This window comes from Urocitellus parryii, chromosome 2, assembly GCF_045843805.1.
Source record: "Urocitellus parryii isolate mUroPar1 chromosome 2, mUroPar1.hap1, whole genome shotgun sequence".
Lineage (NCBI taxonomy): Eukaryota > Metazoa > Chordata > Mammalia > Rodentia > Sciuridae > Urocitellus > Urocitellus parryii.
In genome coordinates, this window is record NC_135532.1 from 28,364,939 (window position 1) to 28,370,488 (window position 5,550).

A 5,550-nucleotide genomic window follows, 5' to 3' on the forward strand; every position below is an offset into this window, starting at 1 on the left:
GTTTGTATTCTTAATAGCTGCCATTCTGACTAGAGTGAGATGAAATCTTAGAGTAGTTTTGATTCGCAGTTCTCTAATTACAACATCTTTTCATATATTTGTTGATTGATTGTACATCCTCTTCTGAGAAGTGTCTGTTCAGTTCCTTGGCCTATTTATTGACTGGGTTATTTGTTTTATTGGTGTAAAGATTTTTGAGTTCTTTATATATTCTAAAGATTAGTGCTCTATCTGGTAAGAATTTGTTCCCAATTAGTAGGCTCTGTATTCACCTCACTGATTGTTTCTTTTGCTGAGAAGAAGCTTTTGAGTTTGAATCCATCCCATTTATTAATTCTTGATTTTAATTCTTGTGCTATAGGAGACTTATTAAGGAAGTAGGGCCCTAATCTGATATTATGGAGATTGGGACCTACTTTTTCTTCTAGCAGACACAGTGTCTCTGGTTTAATTCCTAAGTCCTTGATCCACTTTGAGTTGACTTTTGTGCATGGTGAGAGAGAGGGGTTTAATTTCATTTTGTTGCATATCGATTTCCAGTTTTCACAGCATCATTTGTTGAAAAGGCTATATTTTCTCCAATGTATGTTCTTGGCACCTTTGTCTAATATAAGATAACTGCAGTTATGTGGGTTAGTCTCTGTGTCCTCTATTCTGTACCATTGGTCTACAAGTCTATTTTGGTACCAATACCATGCTGTTTTTGTTATTATTGCTCTGTAGTATAATTTAAGGTCTGGTATAGTGATACACCTGCTTCACTCTTCTTGCTAAGGATAGCTTCAGCTATTCTGGGTCTCTTATTGTTCCAGATGAATTTCATGACTGCTTTTTCTATTTCTATGAGGAGTGTTATTGGGATTTTGATTGGAATTGAATTAAATCTATGTGGTCTTTTGGTGGTATGGACATCTTGACAATATTGATTCTGCCTATCCAAGAACATTGCTTTTCTCTTTCTTTTTTTGCATGCATATTTCTAATATTTCTAATGGTGACAACAAAATATAGTAGTTTACCAGATGGCCTGCTCACAGTGAACTAAGACTAATGAGAGAAGTATTCCTCCTCCTCCCCCTTCCTTTCTTCTTCTTCTTCTTCCTCTCTATATATTCATTTGTTTATTTTGCTTAATAAGCATTTGTTTCTTCATTGAAGCAAAATGGGTTACACAGAAACATTTGGAGGTTATTTCTTGGATAGAGTAAACTTCAAATAATATCCACCAGTGTTCCATGTGAAATGTTACATTTTTAAACTTAAGTGTGCAGAGTTTATCTTTATATTGCAAATATGGATATAACCATTTGGCATATTTGGGATATTTGGGTGTAGGAATGATAATTTAAGCTTCAGACAATGTAATAGTTTTGATCCTTGATGAAAATTTAAAAACTGCATCACATGAAACAGTGTTTCTCAAATGGAAGTCAGAATCCTTGAGGGAAGGGATCAGGGACTGTCCTCCACGCTGGGCAGCACTTTGGGGTATAGCTGCTCCCCAGGACCCTTCTCAGTGCATCTTCAGGGTCTGATCCTCTTTCCCACTGTCACTGTCGCCTGCTAGCTTTTGTTAGAGCTGGGTTTTGGCCTATCTTCAGGAGGGAGAATAAGAACTATAGTGAGAAAGTTGGATGGAAGGCCCTGGGCAGTGGATGCAAGTGTGAGCTCCTTCACTCCTGGTTGAGATTACCCATGCCTTCTTTGTTCTTTTATTGCTTTTTGTAATCTTAATTACAAAACTCGATATCTGTATTTCCTTCTCTCATTGGGTGGTGAGGTTTAGAAGCACCAACTTCTGTTCTAATTTACCTTTCTGTCCCTTCCAGGGCTCAGCACCTACCTGTTAAGTATTGGGGGCTCTATAAGCATTGGGTGAACTGAACTGAATGGAAACTAATTAGTTATGTCAAAAAGAAGCTGCACAGGAAGATGATTCCTTAATCACAGGCTTTCCAGTAGGGCCAGCAAAAGCTCCATAATTTCCACATTGGATGGGTTTGGGAGTGGCTGTCTGGGAAGGAAGACAATGTCCTACAGCTTTATTTGCATATAAATAACCTTGTTTTACTTAATTGAATAGTCCCCGAAGCCAATTCTTGGCACCACCTTTGCCACAGATAGCTAAGAATTAAAATAATTTCTCCAAGCCTCAATTTCCACATATGTAAAATAGGAATAACTATAAAATGATACTGACCCCATCAGGATGATAGGAGGATTACTGAGACGTGTTGTTAATTATACATCTATCTTATAGTAGGCATTCAATTAAAAATGTTATTATTACTCAGATGTCTTAAGTTGGTTATATTCTTCATATATATATATATATATATATATATATATATATATATATTGGTGGTCATCTTGAATATTAATTCTGCCTATCCAAGAACATTGTTTTTCTCTTTCTTTTAAACATATATTTTCTCTTTCTTTTATGTATATTTAATTGCAGTTGGACACAATACCATTATTTTATTTTTATGTGATACCGAGGACCGAACCCAGTGCCTCACACATGCTCAGCCCCACTGAGTTGGTTATATTCTTAAAATGTCAGAATGTTAGAGCCTGAGGGAGCTCAGAAAAGGCAAAGATGTAGGCTGTGGCATCCATTGACCTGAGTGAGAACCTGGCTCTGTTCCTTCCTGGCAGGAAGACCTTGGGTAGGTTACTCATCTGTATATATGACCTAGACTTGTTAAAATTCAGATTCAGTATAGGACCTAGTACATGACCCAGACTTGTTAAAATTCAGATTCCAGTGCCCCACTCCAGAAATTCTGATGAAGATGTTTTATGGAGGTGTTACCAAATCCAGGTTTGGAAGATTGTCTTGTAGAAAAACCAGTGTCTGAGAGACCAGCCCTGGGGAGAAAGATCTGCTTTATTCAGTGACCAAAGAATGGAGAGAATGGAATTTTGCTCACAAATCAGCTTCTCAGCCCTAAGGGTTGAGGGGTTACAGATACAGGTTAGGAATAATGCAAGAGAAAGCCTGGCGAATGAAGGGCAAGAACAGTTGAGCCTTTTCTGGAAATAGGTGGAGATCTTCAAGGAAATCAGGCACCACCCCCACCCCACCTTTCATGATCTGGTATTTGCAGTCCTGGGGCTGGTAGGTATCTTTAGCCTTAAAGTGTGGTGAGAGAGTCTGGCAGGTCTAGGTCAAGTGAACCCTATGTTACAGATTTGGACAAAACATTTCTCAAAGGATCAACATGTCTACATGTGGTACAGAGTAGAATCCGACCCAAAGACCCAAAGGTTACAGCAACACGGGAGACGGAAGCAATATGGAGACAGAGATGCTGCGCAGTTTCATCCCACTGTAGTCCCCCACTGGACATCTGTTGGCCCAAGTGAAGAGGCAGTGTTTTCAGTAAAAGTGGCCTTCAGGTGCCTGAACAGTAACCCCGTGAACCACCTGTCATCTTAACCCATGTGTTGGAGGTGATGGTGAGCCACAACAGATAATAATGTATTGTCCAACTGAGGGACTCCAAAATCAGAATTGAAGCTAGAGGGTTTATTTAGGTCTCTCTCCCATAACACTGGGGCCCATGGAATCTGAATTTTAGAAGGTCCCAGGTGAGTCTGATTTGTGTTCTCTGTGGACCATAATTTGTGAAATGTTGATGGAAATCCTCTGAAGTCTCATTTTTCTCCTGATACAACAGGGCTATGATGCCCACTTCGTGGCTGGCTTACTGTAGGTGCCCAGAAGCATCCTCTCCCTTCTTTGTAGCTATCTCTCCAACTCTTCCATGCAGTCATAGATGCCAGCGTCAGAGATGAGAAAACAAACTCTCTAGAACACATTAAAAGTTGGCAGGAATCAATCTACAAGTTGACCATGAATATTAAAGAGTCAGAAAAAGAGTCTGTGGAACGCATCAGATGCATTTTGAAGAACAATAGAGGTCAGTGATAAAATGGATTTCCTCCACAACAAACTAGCCATGTATGGAAATCAAAAATTCCACTCTGAGGAACACATTTTCCTGCTTCCAGCTGCCAAAAAACCAAGCGAGCAGGGAGCGAGGCCCGCACCATTACCAATGGCAGTAAACAGTTTTGTAATGTGTTTTGGAAATTTGACAACTTGCCTGCCTCTGATTCATTAATGAAATATTAGAAGAAAATTAACAGGGTCTGATGACCTCAGAGGACATTTGGGGAGGAGGCCAAGTTCATGCTGAACTGAGTCAGCTGTAAGGAAAATGAAACCAGTCTGTCTGCCTCAGTGCAGCTTGCTATGCGCTTGCTGGCCGAGGTGAGCCCCAGCGTCTTAGCTGATGATTGATGCGGCTGTTGCTATAGAATGGGAACTTTGAAGCCCTGGTGTCTATAATAAGCTAGACGAGCACATTTGTTAATGTTTTTCCTTCCTGTTGTACTTTTCAGTATGTTAGGCTGCTATTTGGCTTAGAATTGTCACAATCTGTGACATTATATAATGACACAATTTCTTTGCTACATAATTGGTAAAGAACTTTGTGATACTTCGGATTGGAGGGAGATAAAAACTATAGGGAAACATAAGGCTGTGTTTAAATAAATGCAAAACTAACCAGTTCCATCAGCAATCCTGAAAATGAGTTAGTTGGGTTAAAAAAAAAAAAACAACCCACAAAAAAACTCTTAGGACGGCTTTTTTTCCCTTCCATAAAGAAAATATTTTAAACTGAATTTCCCCCTACTTTTCATCTGTTGTTTGTGGACATGGGATATATAGCAGCAGGGGGAGGAGATGAGGAAAAATCTACTTAAAAACTGGCTTTGTTTAACAGATTAAATTCAAATGTATTTTTAAAAAGAAAGAACTTGTAATGTTTTATTCAGGCACGGCAATGGTAATATCAGGATGGAAGCCTGCCTCAAGGGAAGACGTTTTGTAATTATAAACTCCTAAATAAAGCCTTGAAACAGTCTGATTTGCCAATGAGTGGATTTTCTTGGTTTTAATTTATTCATACACTCGTTCATTCATTCAACAAACACTGGCTCCTGCCATCTGTGCTAGACGGTGGGGAAAGAGAGGTGAGAGAATTCAGACCCTCCTCTGAAACTCTTCTATCAGCCTCCATGAGTCCTGAGTGTGTTCCATCCCAGCACAGTTAGGATTAAGTGGGGGTGATGTAGGTGATGGGCACGGCACTGCATCTGGGGCCTGGAAGGTATTGAACAGATGTCTGATGAATGATTCAGTGGCCAGAGAAAAACTCATGGGAAGAGATAGTGATCCTGTCTCAGTGGGAGGAGATGGTGAGGAGGACCCAGGTCTTTACCAACTTCTGGAGGGAATCTTTCTGCTTCTCTCCAGCAGTCACGCTATTTGACCTTCTGGTCTACCTCCTCGTATTTGTGCTTTTTCTTGGGTTTTAAACATTTTATAACTCCCTTGCTTTCTTCTTTCCTTCCTCACCTCCCTCTTCTCTTTTCCTTTCATATCTGTTCTGTATGTACGATGGTCATAGAATTTTAAAAATATTTTCTTCCACCGAGTTTATTTGAGATGATATAAAACAGACATCCAGGGAT